The sequence below is a fragment of the Mus musculus genome, chromosome 3 (assembly GCF_000001635.26).
Source record: "Mus musculus strain C57BL/6J chromosome 3, GRCm38.p6 C57BL/6J".
Classification (NCBI taxonomy): Eukaryota; Metazoa; Chordata; class Mammalia; order Rodentia; family Muridae; genus Mus; species Mus musculus.
The window spans coordinates 93,044,748-93,066,537 of NC_000069.6; positions in this window are offsets into that span (position 1 = coordinate 93,044,748).

Sequence of the window (21,790 nt, forward strand, 5' to 3'; positions counted from 1 at the left end):
AGTGAAGAGTGATGCTGGAGGGGTGAGCCGGGAGTGAGTGAATGGGTGGGTGGGGAAGCACCCTCTTAGAGGCAAAGGGGAGAGGGAAGGGGGTTTACAGATGGGAGACCAGGAAGGAGGACAACATTTGAAATGTAAATAAATAAAATAGTTAATAAAAAAAAGAGCAGATTTAAAATATAGCAAGAAATTATACTGTTTCACCAAAATGGTAGAAACAGATTCTTCTAACGTCAAGATTTCACTATATATACATTCTGTTATTGTTAATAAGTGAAATGTGGTCTTGTGATTTTGATTTTTCTATAGTTTTTGCTACATCTTATTTGACTGTAGAACTAAATGTTACAGGTGGCATCTATGACATGAATAGATTTGGGGTGGATACTCCTGTTTCAAATTGAAATTTCTCTTTGTTCAATGATGACTGTGACAGTATATTTAATGTTTCTTGCTTCCTTTTAAAAAAACAATCTAAACAAATATTATTATCTGTTGAGATAGTGCTGCTCCACTATCTCCTGACCTGACCTACATGAGATCAAAACCTAAGTAACTTATTCATCTGTATACTTAAATTCTCCCTAATATGGAGATTAATACCTCTGTGGCTATATATGTCCCCTTTCTCTTTATATAATTTGAATTAACATAAGATTATATTATCTGTCTGAGATAAGTTTTTTCCATTTATCCCCTGCTCTTTGACCTATAATTTAAGGTCAAGAGCTTCAATGTATTTATTCATTTATTTAACTTTAATTAAATTCTCTTCTGCTTATTGTACTTAGAACCTTTTTCCAGGCTCTAAATTTGTCATACAAATTTGAACAATTACAGAATCCCCATATAGACCACATTCAAAAGAATTTGCATATATTCCCTGGCATAACCTTTTAAATTTTCCTTTAATGTATTTTTCTCATTCATTCTCCCTTCTATCTCTGTGTGCCTTTGTTTCCTACATTTGAGATCAAAGGCCTGGATTTCTTTATTCAATGTATATTTTAAAACATTTAAACAATTGCCATTAATAGTCCCTTTTATCCTTAAAAACAATTAAATCAAATTTCATTCATCTCTAGTCTTTATCTGGTTGTGAGAGGCAGGCAGCTTCCTCAACAGGAAGCAAAGTTGGGCTTTCTTAGCAAACATTGTGTAGCCCAAAGTTTTAACTCTTAGAGCAGATTTTCAGTGTGCCTTTTATTTTTTTCTTATAAGGACATTTAACTGGGGCAAGCTTACAGGTTCAGAGGTTCTGTAAGGCGGGAGCATGGCAACATCCAGGTAGGCATGGTACAGGAGGAGCTGAGATTTCTACATCATCTGAAGGCTGCTAGTGGAAGACTAACTTTCAGGCAACTAGGGTGAGGGTCTTTTAGCCCACACCCACAATGACACATCTACTCCAACAAGGTCACACCTACTAATATGCAACTCCCTGGGCCAAGTATTTACAAACCATCACATTCCACTCCCTGGCCCCCATAGGTTTCTCCAAACATATGAGTCTATGGGGGCCATGCCTAAACATAGCATAATGCAAAATAAATTTAGTACAACTTCCAAAGTTCCCATAGTCTATAGCAGTCTCAACAATGTTAGAAGTCCAAAGTTCAAGGTCTTTTCTGAAATTCACCCAATTACTTAACTTTAATCCCCAAAGCAAGACAGGAAACCAGCTAGGTAACCTCCAAACTCTACATCTCCATGTCTAATGGCAAAGCAGTCTTCAGATCTTCAACTCCTTTATCATCTGTTGACTGCAGTAAAGTTTCTCCTAGGCTGGATCCACTCCCTGTGGATTCCTTGGCAGGCATCCTATGGCTCTGGTATCTTTAATGTTTTGGGATCCCCAAGTCAACTTCAGTTTCACAGCTTCTTGTTCCAGTGTCTGGGATGCACACATGATCTTCTGTACTCCTCCAAAGAGCTGGTGTCACTTATACAGCTCTGCCCTCTGTAGCACTTTAAGCTCAAGTTGATTCATTCTGCTGATGCTGCTATTCTTGGTGGTCATCCCATGCTACTGGCCTCTCCAATACACTGGGGTCTTCCACTGCAAATAGGCTTCACCAATCGCCTCTCATAAGCCCTCTTCATGGTGCCAAGCTTCAACTCCTTTGCATGACCCCTTCAGTTCTGAGCTGTCAACTGCAACTGGGGTTGCATTTTCACCAATGGCCTTCCATGGCCTTTCACAGTGCCAAGCCCCAGCTGTTCTGCATGATGTCTTCATGTCTTCAAAACCACTACCAACTGGGTGACACTTACACATTACCAAGTATAGCTGCAGCCCGAGGTACAACCTTGGCTATCTCTGGAACACAGCCTGTTTGTGCTCTCAGAAAACACTTCCCAGAAGATTTCACTTCAGTGATGCTGGTCTCTTCTTGATCACCACTAATTTCTTAGCTCCGGGTAACCAGCATCCATTGTCCCAGTAGTCCCTCTACTTGGACTGTAAAGCCAGACACACATGGCTGAAACTTCCAAAGTTCTGCTGCTTGCAGGGTCTGGAACATGGCCCCCTTGTTCTATTACATTATCACTAGCTTCCTCTTTTCCAACTCCTTGACTGTTAAGTTTGGCTGTCCTGGATCTTGCTCTGTAGATCAACCTTAAACTCCTCAGTGGGCCTATTTATAATTTATTTTAGGTTTAGAGGCTAGGAGGAAGAAATTTACATATTGTAAGAGCATAGTTCCATGAAACCTGTGTCGGAAGCACTGGGCTTAGCATTTATTGACTCATCAAACAGGGTTGGAGAGTTTTTAAATTCTTGGGGCAACCTGGTCCAGGTATGTTGCCCACTGTAACCTCTCTCTGGGTCTGTCCATTCAAAGCGAAGATGGGTGGATTAACCTCTGCCAGTGTGAGGCTGAACAACACATATTTCAGGTCCAAGACAGTGTTTACCTTTTTTCTAGAGAAATTAGACCCATAAGAATCAGAGGCCTCAGGTTTCTTCACAGGCAGAAGAGCTGCATTCCAGGGTGACTTGCCAGAGCACCCAGATGCCAATCTCTCTAAGCCAGGCAATGTGGACTACAGTTTCCTCTGTTATTTCCAAGGCCATTGGGTATTGTTTAAACTGAATGGAGTTAGCTGTACAGTTTAGTTGAACAATTACAGGAACTTGGTGTTAAACCAGTCTTGGGGGCTTGGTTTCTGCCCATACACTTGGGAATCTTGTTTGTAAATCTGAGAGATAGTCCAACTGTATCTTTTGATTGAGGGCAGTACTTTCAGCTAGGAGATATTCTTCTGAAAGAGGGCAAAACATCAAAACTTCTATGGGTATCTGTAAGTCCAACTGCATCGGTTCATCAGAGAAGGTGACGGTGGATCTCAGATTATAAAAAAAGTTTTCATCTCTCACTTGGTTCTGTTGCTAAATAGCATTTTAGCTCCCTCTGGCAATTTTTTCTAACACTTAAAACTATTTTAAACATTTAGGGCTGACTGGGTGAAAAAGAAAATCCTCTTATCAGTTGCCTTTAATCCTCCTAAAAAAGACCAAACAAAAAATTGTTTAAAGTTTCCTTGGTCACTGTTGGAGAGGAGAGTAAATCCATTCAATCTAGGCTGCACTGTCAGGTAGCAGTTCTCCCACCCTGCCTCATTTTTCTACTTTTTTTCAGAGAATGGTGGGTTTTCGTTTTCCAATTATCTGGATCATTGGTTGAGAATGTAACATAAATCAGTAAAACGGAAGGAGCAGAGCTCCCTCTTTCCTCCTTCTCTGGGTCTGCTTAGAGCAGGTGGGGTACAGAGGAAATGTACACCTGATCAGCCTGGCCTCAGCTCCTGAGCAGTTTAAATGGTGTCTTCATTGTCAACCTGACTACATCTGGAATCAACTAAAACCCAAGAATCTGGGCACACCTATGAGCAAGTTTTTCTTTTTCTTTTTTTTTTTTAGGCATTTATTTCATTTACATTTCTAATGCTATCCCAAAAGTCCCCCACATGCTCCCCCACCCACTCCCCCACCCACCCACTCCCACTTCTTGGCCCTGGCGTTCCCCTGTACTGGGGCATATAAAGTTTGCACGACCAATGGCCATATGCAGCTAGAGTCAAGAGCTCTGGGGTACTGGTTAGTTCATAATGTTGTTCCACCTATAGGATTGCAGATCCCTTCAGCTCCTTGGGTGCTTTCTCTAGCTCCTTCATTGGGGGCCCTGTGATCCATCCAATAGCTGACTGTGAGCATCCACTTCTGTGTTTGCTAGGCCCCGGCACAGTCTCACAAGAGACAGCTATATCTGGGTCCTTTCAGCAAAATCTTGCTAGTGTATGCAATGGTGTCAGCGTTTGGAAGCTGATTATGGGGTGGATCCCTGGATATGGCAGTCTCTAGATGGTCCATCCTTTCGTCACAGCTCCAAACTTTGTCTCTGTAACTCCTTCCATGGGTGTTTTGTTCCCAATTCTAAGAAGGGGCAAAGTGTCCACACTTTGGTCATCGTTCTTCTTGAGTTTCAGTTGTTTCGAAAATTTTATCTTATATCTTGGGTATTCTAAGTTTCTGGGCTAATATCCACTTATTAAGTCTGTTGAGGTGGAAGAATCTACATTTAATCTGGACCATGTCTTTTGCTGGTAGTCCTTATAAAGGACATGGAAAAAGGGACAATTACTGGATTCTTGGACCTTCTCCACATGGTGACCAATTGGTGAGTTTGTGCTTCCTCTGGGCATCTTTCTCTTCCACAGCCTGATTCCTTTCTGTCTTTGTCTTGAAAAACCTGGCACTAGGTAGACCACAGGTGCCTGATGTCTGCCCCCAGCCCTCCCCCATTTTCCCCACGGTCTGAGTGGAGGACTTATACCACACAGTTCACTGGCCACGTCTGTGTCTCTGGACACCTCAGATACAGACTGCTGTCCCCCCCACCCATATAAACGGTCATCAATCTTACAAATATTAACAAATTCACCGCTCTTCACTTCTCTTGGTGGGATATGACAGAACTGTTCTTGCCACCGCTGATTGCCCTCTCCCCCCTCCCCCCCTCTGGCTTCCTTTTCTCTAGACTGCATACACTGGTTTCCCTCCTGCGTATTTTTTATTTCTGATTTCCAAGTCCTGATTGCAAATAATTCAAAATCCTTTTATACTTAATGCTCTCTGCCTACTCTTAAATGTTTACTTCCTAAATATCTTTCATCTCTAATTTCTTTCAATCTGCTCTCAAAAAAAGGAAAAAAGTTTTAATTAAACAGCTTAATTCCTTAGTCTGCATCAGTTCTGAGTTAACTGCTAGGCACTGGGCAGAGGACCATGGTGGGGGCTGAGGGAACAGGATTCTGACTCAGGGCTGGAGGGGTGGGGGTAGGCTCTACACCTTTTCACAGTGGAAAGAGGGGAGGCAGGCACACTACACCACTAGGCTCCTGCCACATGACTTTAATATCTTAAGATGACCACATGGTATTAAGCAACAATTAAAATCTAGGGTCAATATAGTAATTAAAAGTCTATGCTCAGGTAATCTTAAATTATAAGACATTCCATTCTGGGATGTAACCAACATTTGACTCAGTTACCATCTTAACTAAGGGCTCAAAAAGGCAGAGATATAGCTTCAGTGCCATCTTGGTTAAGGGCAGTCACATGACTAGTAGCCAGCTCTGTGGTGGGAAGTCCTAGCTTCAATCACCATTTTAATTGAGGACAGTGGCATGACTGGCAGCCATCTTTGTTTTGGAAAATCCTGGCTTCACCATCTTCTTGCTTAAGGACAACAACACGTGACCCAAGCAAACCAGAAAAACTGGTTACCAGAGACACTGTCAACTAAGATAAGATTTTCATAAGGTTTCTATCCTGTCTCGATAGATGTTAAACATTAAAATGTTGTTAAAATGTTGCTCTATGTTTTCACTCTTTAAAAGATGGGGTTTTTTTTAATATTACTTTAGAGGTTTACAACATTAAAAAGCTTAAAGATATGTTTAGCCTTAAAGATACGTTTAGCCTTGTTTTTGCTAGTTATAATGTAGTCTTGTATTTTTTATAAGGTATAGACTTTTATAATGATACACTATATAAATGTCAAAGGTTCCTCATGTCTTTATGAACTCTGTTTATAAATTTAAAAGTTTTGCTTTGATACTAGAAGAACTTCAATTCAAAATCATGAGTTTTAAGGCTAGGACCTACAAGGCTTTAGTCTCAAAAGCCACTATAACAGCTCTAGTCTCATACTAATTACTATAATTAAACACAAGCTGTTAGTCAGTAAATAATCATATCCTCTGATATGTTCAGGAGTATATTTAAAGCCATGCTGAGAACCAATGCAGTTAATCACGATATTCAGCTTTACCCTCCTGCTTTGTGTTTACTAGTTCCAGCTAGAGCAGATATCTAAAAACCAGGCACAGATTGTCTCACTCGGTTATGCTTGAAAGATAAACTAGCTCTCAATCCTGTCAGAGATCCGCTGCATATGGCATTCAGTGTTTAAACTTAAATCCTAACAGTGACACCCCAAGGCCTTCAAGAAGATATGAGCACAGTGACAAAGGACTCTCTCTACCTGGAGTGTGGTATGCCAACCACGGAGTGACCACTGCTCCAATGCCTTACCAACTGCCACAGAGGTTACCTGGAGAACTGAATATCTCATATTCTCATATTGCTTAAGACAAAATGAGGTCAACTGAGGTCATCTCTCCCATGTTCCTCTTCCACATTAAAAAATAAAAATAAAAATAAAAATAAAATAAAAATAAAGCCTCTCATCTTCTGGGCCTGATATCAGTCAGGACTGGCTCTGCCTGAGTTGCAACAGAGATCACAGGAACCCGGAGGAGGAACTGTTTACGTGGTAGACTATAGACTATCTTTGGTCATTTTAATAATATATGAATCTAGATTATAATTTATCCTTCTCAGGTCTCTGATGATACAGTTAAGCTAACTATAGTTTGAGAGCTAGAGAACAGGCTCCTTACTCCAAGGTAATCCTCCAATTGGGTTAGTTCATTAGTCAATTCAGTAGTTAATTAAGACTACCAAATCTCTTATCAAAAACATAAACAGGTTTACCTTATTCGCAAGCTTCATGATAAAAGATATACAAATTTCAGATGTAAAGTTTATGTAAGTTATGAGGATCTAAGAAAATAGTCCAGGGTCTAGGAAAGAGTTTTAAGGTTGATAACTGTAAGATATAAGGGTTGGAGGACATAAAAATTTGGATGGTGATAGAAAAATTATTTTAGGTACAAAAATGCTTCAGATTTCTTCTCCTCACTATGTCACTGTCATATATCAAGAGTTCAGAAGAGTTCATATCAAGAGTTCAGAATTTTAACATTACTCAATAGAGTTCTGATAAATTAGCCTAACTTTGATAAAACATTCCACTATACAATCCACTTTCATAAGCATAAATTCAATATTTTAAGTTTCCTTTGATTGTCCTTTAAATATAGGCTTAAAGACCTTTCACATTATGTTCAATTTGTATATGTTCAGTCTTCTGGATAGAAGAGGGAAAGCCCCACATGCCCCTTCTGCTCCACAAAAGATTTTTTTGTTCCCTGAATTCACCTTAAAGAATGTTCATGCTATTAACAAACTTAACGCTTTTGTAAAGATTTGTATAAATTCCAGGAAACTCACTTAATCTACCTCTCCTGGGTCAAATAAACTTCATCTGGATAAGTAACCTTGTCAATAAATAACCTAATGGTGGAATTCCTCAACATTCTGCACTTTGGGGATTCCCCTCCCCCAACAACTAAGACCATGGGCCGAAAGGTTTCAAATGTACACCCAAGAAAAAGTTTTTCTCCCAAATCTACTTAACTTTGCAATCTGCCTTAATGTATGTGTGTATATATGTGTGTATATATATATTCACACATACACACACACACACACACACACACACACACACACACACATATGAAATAAGTTGTTTCTGTAGAAAACCCTGAGTAATATAGGGAACTTGTGTGGTACCCCAGACCTGTAATAGCAAGAGAAGAAAGGGTTCTGCTTCTGGATGAGAGCCTTGGGCTCATGCAGTGAGTGTCTGGAGAAGTGAGTGATCTGATCTGAGGCATGGAAGAGAAATCAGGAGAGGCCGAGGGTGTGTCCTGACTGTGCTGTTTGCCGGGGTGAGCTTCCCAGGTGCCATAAGTAAAACAAGTGTGAGCACAACACAGCACCGCCTGCCTCACTCCTCTCCTGCACAGAAATAAGGTCATGCGTGTGAAGAAATGAGCTGTTAACAAAGGCAAGACTGTGTCCAAAGGTCTCCCCCTCCTGGACACATCTAGTAAATTAATCCAGACAGTTCGCAAAGTGCTTAGCCTTCATCACCATACTTACTCCAAACCACTGATTAAGTGCTCTGATCTAGAGGCCACTAAGACCCCGTGGCTGTCAGTAACACAGCATAAAGGTGTGAGGGGTGAGAGGAATTCAACAATTTATAACTTTCCAGGACACTAGCCCAATCACCAAACCGTGCGAGAAATCCTTGCAAACAGAGAAACCCGAAACTACCACCAGGGGGCGCTGGGGAAAGTCCTGTGATCAAAAGGAAGACAAAAGTAATAGAAGCATGCATCCCTCCCCACCTCCATTCACAGTACTGCCTCTTTCCTCTTCCTCACTTGAGGCTTGTTTAGTTATGTGTTCATTTTTTCTTTCTTTCCTCCCTTTCCTTTCTTTGTCCTATTTGCCCTATTCCACCTCTCATCTCTAACTCTCTTTCTTTCTTCCCTCCATTTTAGAAACAAAGATGTCTGAAGCCCCTGATGGTAAAACAAAACAAAACAAAACCACACACACAGAGAGATTCCACAGGAAGTACAGCCCTCCTTCTACAGGACTTACTCTAGTCCCATACCCTTCTCCCCCTCTTTCCTCTTTCCTCCTCTACTCTTCTTTCTTCTCACCCATCCCTTCTCTTCCTATTCTTAATTCTTTCTCCTTCTGTTCTGGGGCCTCTACCTTTGTTATCGATTTCCTTCCTTTCCATTTCCTTCTAACTTCTTCTTCCAGGATACCATTCATTAATCCTTTACCTTACTTTTATTAGTTTGGTTTCTTTTCTGATTTGCCTGGTGTCCTTTGACATTACCTCTAGACACAAACCACTGGAGTCTTTCTCGACCTCTGGAGGCTTAGCTGGGCACTCTCTGGGCATCTCCAGTACAGTCTTGATGGTACTAACTGCTTGACCATATGAATATGCTTCCACATGACCATTGCAGTACAGAAAGCCATGATCTTTATGCGTAGTAAATGGTGCCGAATGAATAAATAGGGCCTGCAAAGAATATCCCTGAGAAGAAAGACCTAAGGGCCGTAGCAGCTCCTACAGACCCAGGTGGAGCAGCCATGAATTAGGTGTAGACACCAACTGAGGCTAGCTGGTATGTGCATGGGAGTTAAAGCCCCTGACCTTTAGCTCATCTTTCTTCCATGCTTCCCTGAGTATGAGCTATGAGGATATTACAAAGGCCAGAGCTTTAGAAATGCTAAACTTGGTGATTTAGCTAGGCCTTCTGCCTCATCAAATGCAGTGGAAACACAGAAGGCTGATACTGCTGATTCTCTGCCCTCCTCAGTTTGGTGGTATAATAGGCAGGAACCAGGTTAGGACTGCACGTGGTGGCAGCGCTGCTTCATACCAGAGTCTGTGCTTCAGAGAAAGTGGAATGCAACTCTAGAACCAAATCCCTTCTTGCCTGACATCTATCCTGGACAGAAGGTAGAGTACAGTGTCTCATATCCACGGCCTCTGATTGTGTAGAGGCCTCTTCATCACCCAGAGGTCACTATAGATTAGGGTAAGGACCTCAGCACATATCTCACTGAGACTTGGTGACCTTGGGAGAAATCTTCCTCCTTGTAAAGATACCCCTACTCCACTGGCTTTTTGTCTTCTACTGGAGTATCTCTCAGTGGGAAAAAAACAACAACATTGTTCCCAAGACATTATCATCCTACGCTTCTGAGACTATATGTTCAGAAATGCTTCCTTATTAATTTGAGCCTCTGCCCATTGACCACAGTTGTACCTGTTCAATACTGATAATAAATCTCTTGCCAAGTCTGAAATTTTAGAATATCTTAGTTCTCCTTTGGACTGTCCTCATATGTAGACCTCAGGTTGTTCTCTGGCACTAATGGCTTTAGAACACGACTCACAGGGCGATGGTGGGACACTCCTTTAATCCTAGCACTTGGGAGGCAGAGGCAGGCAGATTTCTGAGTTCGAGACCAGCCTGGTCTACAAAGTGAGTTCCAGGACAACCAGGGCTACACAGAGAAACCCTATCTGGGGAAAAAAATCAACACATGACTCTAGACTGTATCATCTTTCCGGCCATTCCTGTCTGACATTTCTAGCTGTTTGTGGTGAGGATAAAATGAACCTGACTATGGGTAGTCCACTACCAAACCATAGCATACCACCAGGGCCTCCTTCACAGGACACCCTCTGATTTCCTTATAGAGTCCAGGACCACCTGCCCTGGGTTATCATGGCTACAATGGCTGGGCCTTCCCACACACTAATCAGTCAAGACAACCTCTCACATGCATGACCACAGGCCAACCTGATGGCAGCAATTGTTCAATTGAGATTTCCTCTTCCCAGTTGACTCTGGGTTGTGTCAATTGGCAATAAAAACTAAGCAAGACAAGCAGGAACTATGTCAAGACCAGTAAAATAATGATGATGAACAGCTATGATGAATAAGGCAAATATGCAAGGGAGGACCATAAAGTGTGCCCTCCCCCCAGCCTTGAGCAGGCTGGCTCAGACCTTGTTTGCCACAGTTGCTAGCTCACCTTCGGTGGAGTCTTCCAACCTAGGTAAAGTCTTTTGTCTGCCACATCTGCAGCTTCCTGCAAAAAGCTACTTGCTGAGCAGCTGAGCTTGCTTTCCTGACAGATCCTGAAGAAGCCACCACAAGATCCTGGCATAGTGGGGGATGGGTTCCCTCCCTTTATAAGCTCAGACTCATAAGTAAACATTGGGTCTTGATCAGAGAACTTTGTCTTGGCTCATTATTTCTCTTTCTGAAGCCTTTCCCATCCAACCCTTTCCAGGAACCCAGGAACCCATGGCCACTGGTAGCTACAATAAAGTTGTAATTCTAAAAGATTATAAGCTGGCTGAGAAGCAATGTGGTGGTGTATTTTATGACCCGAGATGCTTATAATTTCTGAAAAAGTAATGAAGAAAGAAGTAACTATAATGGAAAGATATGAGGACCTTCCTCATCAGAACACAGTCTTTCCTCAGATGAGCTTATGTGGATTCATGAGGGCATCTGAGGCCATGTCCTTGGAGTGTCTTACGGATGGGCTAGGGATAAAGGAGTGGGGTCAGTGAGTCGTCTTGCTGACTATAAACACTTTCCAGGACTAGAGATAAAATAATAGGAAGTTAAGGGATAGCCTTCTCATCCATTCTTCCAAAACAGGGGTTGGTTATTAAGCAGGACTAGTTCTGTAATTTTCAGGACCCAGTGTAAAGTAATAATAAATCACAAACCCCTTTGTTGGAAAATACTAAGCATTTCAAAATTCAGGTTTAATAGGGCATACCTATGATCCTAGGAATTGGAGGCAGAGACAGGAGGATCAGGAGTTCGATGTCTCCATTCTCAGACATATAAAGTTTGAGGCCAGACTGAACCACATAGCACTGTCAAGAAAAAAAAAATATAGGGAGGAAGGGGTAAAGAGGAACCAGGATAAAGAGACCCAAAATTCCCCAAAAGTGAGAGTCCTTCTCAGTGCAGTATATCTACGTCTGTGCAACGTGCATGCTCAGGAAGTTAGTCTTGACCTAAGGCAGATGAGCATGTGGTTACAGGAGCTAACATCTGACCAGTCATGGTCACATCCCAGCCTAACTTCATTCTAAAAATATGTCATTGAACAAATGAGGGGTCAGCAAACCCTTCTTAAATAAAGGATCGTGTAGTAAGCAGTTTAGACTTAAGAAACCATTGTGTCTCTGCAGCAACCACATTATAGTATGAAAGCAGCCACAGTTGCAAATAATAGGACTACGTCCCAATAAAATCTTTTTTTTTTAATAAAATCTTATTTATGGATCCAGGCTGGATATGGTCCACAGGCTGTAGAGTTATATCTTGCTCTGGACTTCTGTTTCTTCTTTGAGAGATGAGAATAATGACAGTGCCTTCACACAGAATTGCTGCTAGGATTAGATAAGAGAGTGTAAACACCAAGAGAGGGTTTTATATGCAGTCAGTGCTTAGAATAGCTGTAACTACTTTAAGGGCACATGCAAGTGTGATGAGACAGCAATATGATAAAGGGTTCCAGAAATATTTCCTATCTCATTCCACTAACACACACACACACACACACACACACACTGGGCTGTTTCAGCTTCTGCTTCTCTCCTTCCTGTGATAACTTCTTCTGCAGAAGGTCCTGAGATGCTTGGGAGGGTCAAGAGCAATAGCTAAGATCTGGTTCATATCTGTGATACTTGGATAATATAAGAATAGGTAGGTCTGATAATTAAGAACTCAGATAAAAACTCAAGAAGAATGAAGACCAAAGTGTGGACACTTCGCCCTTTCTTAGAATTGGGAACAAAATACGCACGGAAGGAGTTAAAGAGACAAAGTTTGGAGCTGAGATGAAAGGATGGGCCATTCAGAGACTGCCCCACCAGGGGGTCCATCCCATAATCAGCCACCAAACCCAGACACTATTGCATGCGCCAGCAAGATTTTGCTGAAAGGACCCTGAAATAGCTATCTCTTGTGAGGCTATGCAGGTGCCTGGCAAACACAGAAGTGGATGCTCACAGGCATCTATTGGATGGAACCCAGGGTCCCCAATGTAGGAGCTAGAGAAAGTACCCAAGGAGCTGAAGGGGTCTGCAACCCTATAGGTGGAACAACAATAAGAACTAACCAGTACCCCCAGAGCTCGTGTCTCTAGCTGCATATGTATCAGAAGATGGCCTAGTCAGCCATCATTGGGAAGAGAGGCCCCTTGGTCTTGCAAACTTTATATGCCCAGTACAGGGGAACGCCAGGGCCAAGCAGTGGGAGTGGGTGGGTAGGGGAGCAGTGGGGGGAAGGTATAGAGGACTTTCGGGTTAGCATTCGAAATGTAAATGAAATAAATACTTAATAAAAAATTGGAAAAAAAAAAGAACTGACATAAAGTGACTCATTCAAAATGTTACTGAAGGTGACCCATAGTGACACTTTAAACATGCTGTAAGGTCATAGAAGTATAGACTTTAACTTAATTTCAAGTCTGGGTAATTTGCCATCCTGAGACTCTCCAGATATTTACTGGGCCCCTACTCAATCAAGGAATAGTCTGCTAGGCATTTCCCTCCAGATATCTGACTATTTGGTATTCAAGTTCATTTGCAATTCACTGTTCGATCATTGGTAATTATTTTATGTAATTAGTCTCATATATTATACATTGCTCAAAATATGCCAACAATATAGCAGGCCCACAGACCTTAGTCCATCCCTTAGCACAACTGATTGTATGATTTAATTTAGGAATTCAGGAATCCATCGTGAACTCAGAACATTGAGAGCACCACCATCCAAAACTAAAACAAAGACCTACTCCATCTAAATCCAAAATTCTGGAAAGGTCTCTAAATGTACTAATCTTGCCTTTTGGCTCTTGTAATTATCCTCTGGCTATCTGTTCTTGTTAACTGAAGTATGTCAACGAAGGACATGGTCTTCATGCTTAAAAACTTACCTTAAAAAGGGCCAGGAATACATTGGGATCCAGAACACACAATGTAGTTACCAGCTGGCTAATAAAAACTTTGTATTGGCTTAAGCCTGTGTTTAAGTAGTCTTCTCTGGTGTATTCCCCACAACACAAGAAACTGAGGAGATAGCCCAATGAACAAAGTGCTCACTGCATAAGCATGCAAATATAAGTTTGAATTTCCAGAACCAGTGAAACACAACCAGACTTGGTGACCTGTGTCTGTAAAGCCAGTTCTGGGCAGTGGAGACAGGCAGGTCCGCAGAACTTGTTACCAATCTAGACTAGCCAAATGTGTGAGCCCGGGTTCAGAGACAGAGCCTGTCTCAAAAATTAGTGTAGAGAGTGACGGAGGAGGTCACCCAAGTACACCAGTACACACGAGTTTATATACCTGATTGTGAGCACACACACTCATACACACACACGCATGCACACAAACAAAGAGAGACAGAAACAAAGAGAGAGGAACACAGAGAGAGAATGCCAACAAAATGCATTTGCATTTGAAACTCTTCCAAGCCATGTGCAATTGGTATCGGTTTTAGTAACTTATTTGAAGCACCTGCCTTTCATTTCTTTTTTTTTTCTTTCCATTTTTTATTAGGTATTTAGCTCATTTACATTTCCAATGCTATACCAAAAGTCCCCCATACCCACCCACCCCCACTCCCCTACCCGCCCACTCCCCCTTTTTGGCCCTGGCATTCCCCTGTTCTGGGGCATATAAAGTTTGTGTGTCCAATGGGCCTCTCTTTCCAGTGATGGCCGACTAGGCCATCCTTTGATACATATGCAGCTAGAGTCAAGAGCTCCGGGGTACTGGTTAGTTCATAATGTTGATCCACCTATAGGGTTGCAGATCCCTTTAGCTCCTTGGGTACTTTCTCTAGCTCCTCCATTGGGAGCCCTGTGATCCATCCATTAGCTGACTGTGGGCATCCACTTCTGTGTTTGCTAGGCCCCAGCATAGTCTCACAAGAGACAGCTACATCTGGGTCCATTCGATAAAATCTTGCTAGTGTATGCAATGGTGTCAGCGTTTGGATGCTGATTATGGGGTGGATCCCTGGATAAGGCAGTCTCTACATGGTCCATCCTTTCATCTCAGCTCCAAACTTTGTCTCTGTAACTCCTTCCAAGGGTGTTTTGTTCCCACTTCTAAGGAGGGGTATAGTGTCCACACTTCAGTCTTCATTTTTCTTGAGTTTTATGTGTTTAGGAAATTGTATCTTATATCTTGGGTATCCTAGGTTTTGGGCTAATATCCACTTATCAGTGAGTACATATTGTGTGAGTTCCTTTGTGAATGTGTTCCCTCACTCAGGATGATGCCCTCCAGGTCCATCCATTTGGCTAGGAATTTCATAAATTCATTCTTTTTAATAGCTGAGTAGTATACTCCATTGTGTAGATGTACCACATTTTCTGTATCCATTCCTCTGTTGAGGGGCATCTGGGTTCTTTCCAGCTTCTGGCTATTATAAATAAGGCTGCTATGAAGATAGTGGAGCATGTGTCCTTCTTACCAGTTGGGGCATCTTCTGGATATATGCCCAAGAGAGGTATTGCTGGATCCTCCGGTAGTACTATGTCCAATTTTCTGAGGAACCGCCAGACGGATTTCCAGAGTGGTTGTACAAGCCTGCAATCCCACCAACAATGGAGGAGTGTTCCTCTTTCTCCACATCCTCGCCAGCATCTGCTGTCACCTGAATTTTTGATCTTAGACATTCTGACTGGTGTGAGGTGGAATCTCAGGGTTGTTTTGATTTGCATTTCCCTGATGATTAAGGATGTTGAACATTTTTTCAGGTGCTTCTCTGCCATTCGGCATTCCTCAGGTGAGAATTCTTTGTTCAGTTCTGAGCCCCATTTTTTAATGGGGTTATTTGATTTTCTGAAGTCCACCTTCTTGAGTTCTTTATATATGTTGGATATTAGTCCCCTATCTGATTTAGGATAGGTAAAGATCCTTTCCCAATCTGTTGGTGGTCTTTTTGTCTTATTGACGGTGTCTTTTGCCTTGCAGAAACTTTGGAGTTTCATTAGGTCCCATTTGTCAATTCTCGATCTTACAGCACAAGCCATTGCTGTTCTGTTCAGGAATTTTTCCCCTGTGCCCATATCTTCAAGGCTTTTCCCCACTTTCTCCTCTATAAGTTTCAGTGTCTCTGGTTTTATGTGAAGTTCTTTGATCCATTTAGATTTGACCTTAGTACAAGGAGATAAGTATGGATCAATTCGCATTCTTCTACATGATAACAACCAGTTGTGCCAGCACCAATTGTTGAAAATGCTGTCTTTCTTCCACTGGATGGTTTTAGCTCCCTTGTCGAAGATCAAGTGACCATAGGTGTGTGGGTTCATTTCTGGGTCTTCAATTCTATTCCATTGGTCTACTCGTCTGTCTCTATACCAGTACCATGCAGTTTTTACCACAATTGCTCTGTAGTAAAGCTTTAGGTCAGGCATGGTGATTCCACCAGAGGTTCTTTTATCCTTGAGAAGAGTTTTTGCTATCCTAGGTTTTTTGTTATTCCAGATGAATTTGCAAATTGCTCCTTCTAGTTCGTTGAAGAATTGAGTTGGAATTTTGATGGGGATTGCATTGAATCTGTAGATTGCTTTTGGCAAGATATCCATTTTTACAATGTTGATCCTGCCAATCCATGAGCATGGGAGATCTTTCCATCTTCTGAGATCTTCTTTAATTTCTTTCTTCAGAGACTTGAAGTTTTTATCATACAGATCTTTCACTTCCTTAGTTCGAGTCACTCCGAGATATTTTATATTATTTGTGACTATTGAGAAGGGTGTTGTTTCCCTAATTTCTTTCTCAGCCTGTTTATTCTTTGTGTAGAGAAAGGCCATTGACTTGTTTGAGTTAATTTTATATCCAGCTACTTCACCGAAGTTGTTTATCAGGTTTAGGAGTTCTCTGGTGGAATTTTTAGGGTCACTTATATATACTATCATATCATCTGCAAAAAGTGATATTTTGACTTCCTCCTTTCCAATTTGTATCCCCTTGATCTCCTTTTGTTGTAGAATTGCTCTGGCTAATACTTCAAGTACTATGTTGAAAAGGTAGGGAGAAAGTGGGCAGCCTTGTCTAGTCCCTGATTTTAGTGGGATTGCTTCCAGCTTCTCTCCATTTACTTTGATGTTGGCTCCTGGTTTGCTGTAGATTGCTTTTATCATGTTTAGGTATGGGCCTTGAATTCCTGATCTTTCCAGAACTTTTATCATGAATGGGTGTTGGATCTTGTCGAATGCTTTTTCTGCATCTAACAAGATGATCATGTGGTTTTTGTCTTTGAGTTTGTTTATATAGTGGATTACATTGATGGATTTTCATATATTAAACCATCCCTGCATCCCTGGAATAAAACCTACCTGGTCAGGATGGATGATTGCTTTAATGTGTTCTTGGATTCGGTTAGCGAGAATTTTATTGAGGATTTTTGCATCGATATTCATAAGAGAAATTGGTCTGAAGTTCTCTATCTTTGTTGGATCTTTCTGTGGTTTAGGTATCAGAGGAATAGTGGCTTCATAAAATGAGTTGGGTAGAGTACTTTCTACTTCTATCTTGTGAAAAAGTTTGTGCAGAACTGGAATTAGATCTTCTTTGAAGGTCTGATAGAACTGTCTTTCATTTCTTCATCTGTAAAATCAAATGCTCTTCTTATTAATTGTTGGAAATGCATATGAACTTGAAAGAGAGCAACTAGGGGTATATGAAAGAGTTTAGAGGGAAGAAAGGAAAATAAATAATATCATTGTATTATAATCTCAAAATTTAAATAAGTAATTTTAAAAGCATAAAATATATCAAATGCTCATATCTTCCTAAAGAGATTTTATAAGGAGAAAACTAGATTAAAAGGCTGTTGCCAAAGGCACTGTGAACATCTAATTACATTCTGGGTAAAGCTTACAAACATTAAATATTTATGGACATGAGTCAAATATCCATTTCACATTGTTCCTGTATCCCTTGATGGGGTGTTTCTTTAGTACTTCAGGGTCACCTAACCTTACTTTAAAATCACTGTCTATTTGCTTTCTAGCTTTCCCTACCACTTCTGAGTTTCTTGGTCACCACCTTATCCCTAGTAGGCAGTATACAACCCAAGCCAGAGTAAGTACTTGTGAAGTAGATCTTAGGAAGTTGATGGATGAAATTATGAACACCCTATTCCACAGTGAAAAGCAAATAAACTCTCACATTCAACTCTTTTTAACAATGCTTTAAATAGAAAGCAGAAGACCCAGTGGGGTGAGGGCCTGAGACCAACTAGCTTTTAAATGCAGTGGTGTTCAGAAAGCTACTTTGTGTGTCTATAGGAACCTGAAGTCAAGGAATCACATTTTTCCTATCCAAATCTGTTAGCCATGTCATTCTATTAGTTAGTTTGTTTGTTTGTTTGTTTGCATCCCAATAATAGTGCCCCCTTGCCTCCTAATACCCCCTTATACAGATCTTCTCCCATTCCTCTTCTCCTATAAGAAGAAGGAGTGCCACCCTGGTGTCTCACACACACACACACACACACACACACACACACACACACACACACACACACACACATACACTGCCACCCTTGATTATCAAATCCCCTCTTTGAGGCCAGACAAAGCAGCACAACTGGGGGAACAGGATCCACAAGCAAGCAACAGATTCAGGGACAACATCTGCTTCAGTTGTTGGGTGACCCGCATGAAGACCAAGCTGCACTTCTGCTACATATGTGAGGGTGGCCTAGGTCCAGACCATGCTCATTTTTTAGTTGAGAGTTCAGTCTCTGGGAACCCCCAAGGGTCCAGGTTAGTTGCTTCTGTTGGTCTTTCTGTGGAGTCCCTATGCTCTTTGGGACCCCTAATTCTTCCACAAGACTCATCAATCTCTGTCTAATGTTTGGCCGTGGGTCTCTGCCTCTGTTTCCATTGGTTGCTGGGTAAAGCATCTCAGAGGATCCTTATGCTAGGCTCCTGATTCAAACATAACAGAGTATCATTAATAGTGTCAGAGACTGGTTCTTGCCATTGGGATGGGTCTCACGTTGGATCAGTTATTGGTTGGCCATTCTTTCCATCTCTGCTCTTTCTTTGTCCCTGCACATCTCCTATGCAAGACACATTTTGGGTCAAAGGGTTTTTTGGAGGGAGGTATCCTTTTCCCTCCACTATGTGTCCTTCTCCTTCTCCTCCTCCTCATCCTTCTTCTTTTTGGTTTTATAAAATGTAGTTTTATTTTTATGTTACTCTGCTGTTACATAGGGCATAACATTTTCACAAAGCTTTTTTTGTCCAGCTCTCTAAAGAATAACCACTGGACAAACCAGATACCCTCTCACATGTGCACAAATCTACGTGGAAAAGTACTAAAGTTTAGACTTGGATTTGTGTACTTTATTTCTCCTTTCTAGTATATTAAGAAAGGACATGAATTTTAATTTGCTTATATTCTGGCAGCAACATGTTACTTCTATCACAAGGTAAAGTGAATACCAGAGCTACGAAGGCAGGAGGTGTAAGTGAATTTTTATTGGGAAGGAAGTTGTCAACTTAAACCGCAACAAATGAAAAATGCATAAGGAAACTCCCTGTTGTCACAGGCAGATGTAACCTCCAGAACATGTCACACAGGAGACATTTCAATCTGTGACCCCAAGTCCAGATGCACTAAGTGCTTTCCCATTCAATCTAACACTAATCCTACTAAAAAGGAATTTGTAATAAGAGCATGGAAAAGTTGCTTTTAAAAGGAAACCCCCAAGAAAGTTTAGAAAAGGGATGTAGAAATCACGAAGTTATTATTACAATTACTTTAAATTGTAGTGCACCACATTTCCATATCTTCACAGTAATATAAAACACAGTCGCTTGCAGAACTGGTTCAGATTACTTAAATACCAGATGTGCTGTCAGTGCTTTACACACGTGTCTGGAAGTTACTCGTGTTTACATGAAATGAAGCTATTGATACTTTTCTACAGCAGTAACTGCACACCAGGAAGGCGGAGACAACACAAACCAAGGGATGGAGTTTCCCCAAAGCTGCAGTGTCAAAACACTATAAACAGTTAATCCCATACACATGAACGGGCTTCCTTGTTAGAGGAAATCCAAGTGGAATAAGAAATGGAGATGTAAAAAGGTTTTCTTGAGGGGAAGAAAGTTGGTGCCTTGGTTGCCTTTAGTTCTCACCCCCTCTGCTGCATCACATTCTTCTCCTACACTGTCTGATGTCCATAATGTTAAGTTGTCTCTAAGCAACTGCATGATGAGGGTGCTGTCTTTGTAGGAGTCTTCATTCAGTGTATCAAGCTCTGCGATGGCCTCATCAAAAGCCATTTTAGCTAGGGTGCAAGCAAGCTCTGGACTATTAAGGATCTCATAGTAAAATACACTAAAATAGCCGGGCAGTGGTGGCACACACCTTTAATCCCAGCACTTGGGAGGAAGAGGCAGGCGGATTTCTGAGTTCAAGGCCAGCCTGGTCTACAGAGTGAGTTCCAGGACAACCAGGGCTATAGAGAGAAACCGTGTCTCAAAAACAAACAAAAATGAATTAAATAAATAAATAAATAAATAAATAAGTCTGGCAAATTACAAATCTCTGGAGTTTTCATTTTGTGGGGTTATGGGGATTTGTGTGAGTGGCAGCCAGCTTTCTGCCGGCTAGCCAAAGAGGGTGGCTGGACTGGGAAGGTCTGGGTGGCTCAGCAACTAGCTAGCTGCAGAAAACATGTAGGCAGGCAAGACCACCATCAACAGCAAATAGATTGGATTGTGCTGCATTTCTCTGACTCTTTTGCCTGCTTTTGAGAACTCTTTCCTCCTATTGGGTTGCTTTGTCCACCTTAGTAAGTGGACATGTGCCAGTCTTATTGTAACTTATTCTGTTTAGTTGACATCCCTGGGAGGTCTGCTCTCTTCTGAATGGAAGCAAAGGAGTGGACTTGAAAGAGGGAATATTGTGGGGAAGTGACTTGGAGGAAAGGAGTGAGGGGAAACTGGTGTTGGGATGTAATATATAAGAGAAAATTCAATTAAAGGGAAAATACCATTAAAAAATAAATTCATGTTTAAGAAGACTCCACAGAAGAACACCCTACAACATTCCTGGAGGTTACACAGATTCCAGAGACAACACTTTGAGACACTAGGGTCTCTGAGCCACTCAGGGCAAGGAAGAGGGCAGTGGCCAAGGAATCCCAGAGGGTGCTCAACCTGAGATCCTGACTGCTAAGATTTCCTTTGATCGACTTGTTCCCAAAATACTTACAAGGAGCCTGAAACATCTACCCAACAAGGAAACTCTTACAGCATATTTAATCATACTATGAACCCCAAAATTGTTTTACCGAAAAAAATTGTTTTTTAGTAGAGAAGTGGGTCAGCTTTGGCACACACCTTTAATCTTCTGGCTGGAATACAGACAAACCTGTATAATCAGGGTTCTCTAGAGTCACAGAACTTATGGGTAGTCTCTATATAGTAAAGGAATTTATTGATGAGTTAGTCTGCAGTCCAACTCCCAACAATGGTCAGTAGCAGCTGTGAATGGAAGTCCAAGGATCTAGCAGTTGCTCAGGCCCAACAGCAAACAAGCAAAGGAGAGAGAGAGAGCCTTCCTTCTTCCAATGTCTTTATATAGTCTCCAGCAGAAGGTTCAGCACAGATTAAAGGTGTGAGCCACCACACCTTTAATCCCAGATGACCTTGAATTTGGAGATTTTCCTGTCTTAATCTTCTGGAATCCATAACCACTATGCCTCAAGATTTCCATACCAAAATCCAGGTCAGAAACTTCTATCTGCCAGCCTCCAGATAAGGGTCACTAGTGAGCCTTCCAAATCTGGATTGTAGTTTATTCCAGATATAGTCAAGTTGACAACCAGGAATAGCCACTACAGTATCCGTCTTTGATTCCAAAAACTGAAAGTAGTTAGTTTGTAGAAAGAAGCACCAGTGTTTAGAGAAACTGAAAAATCA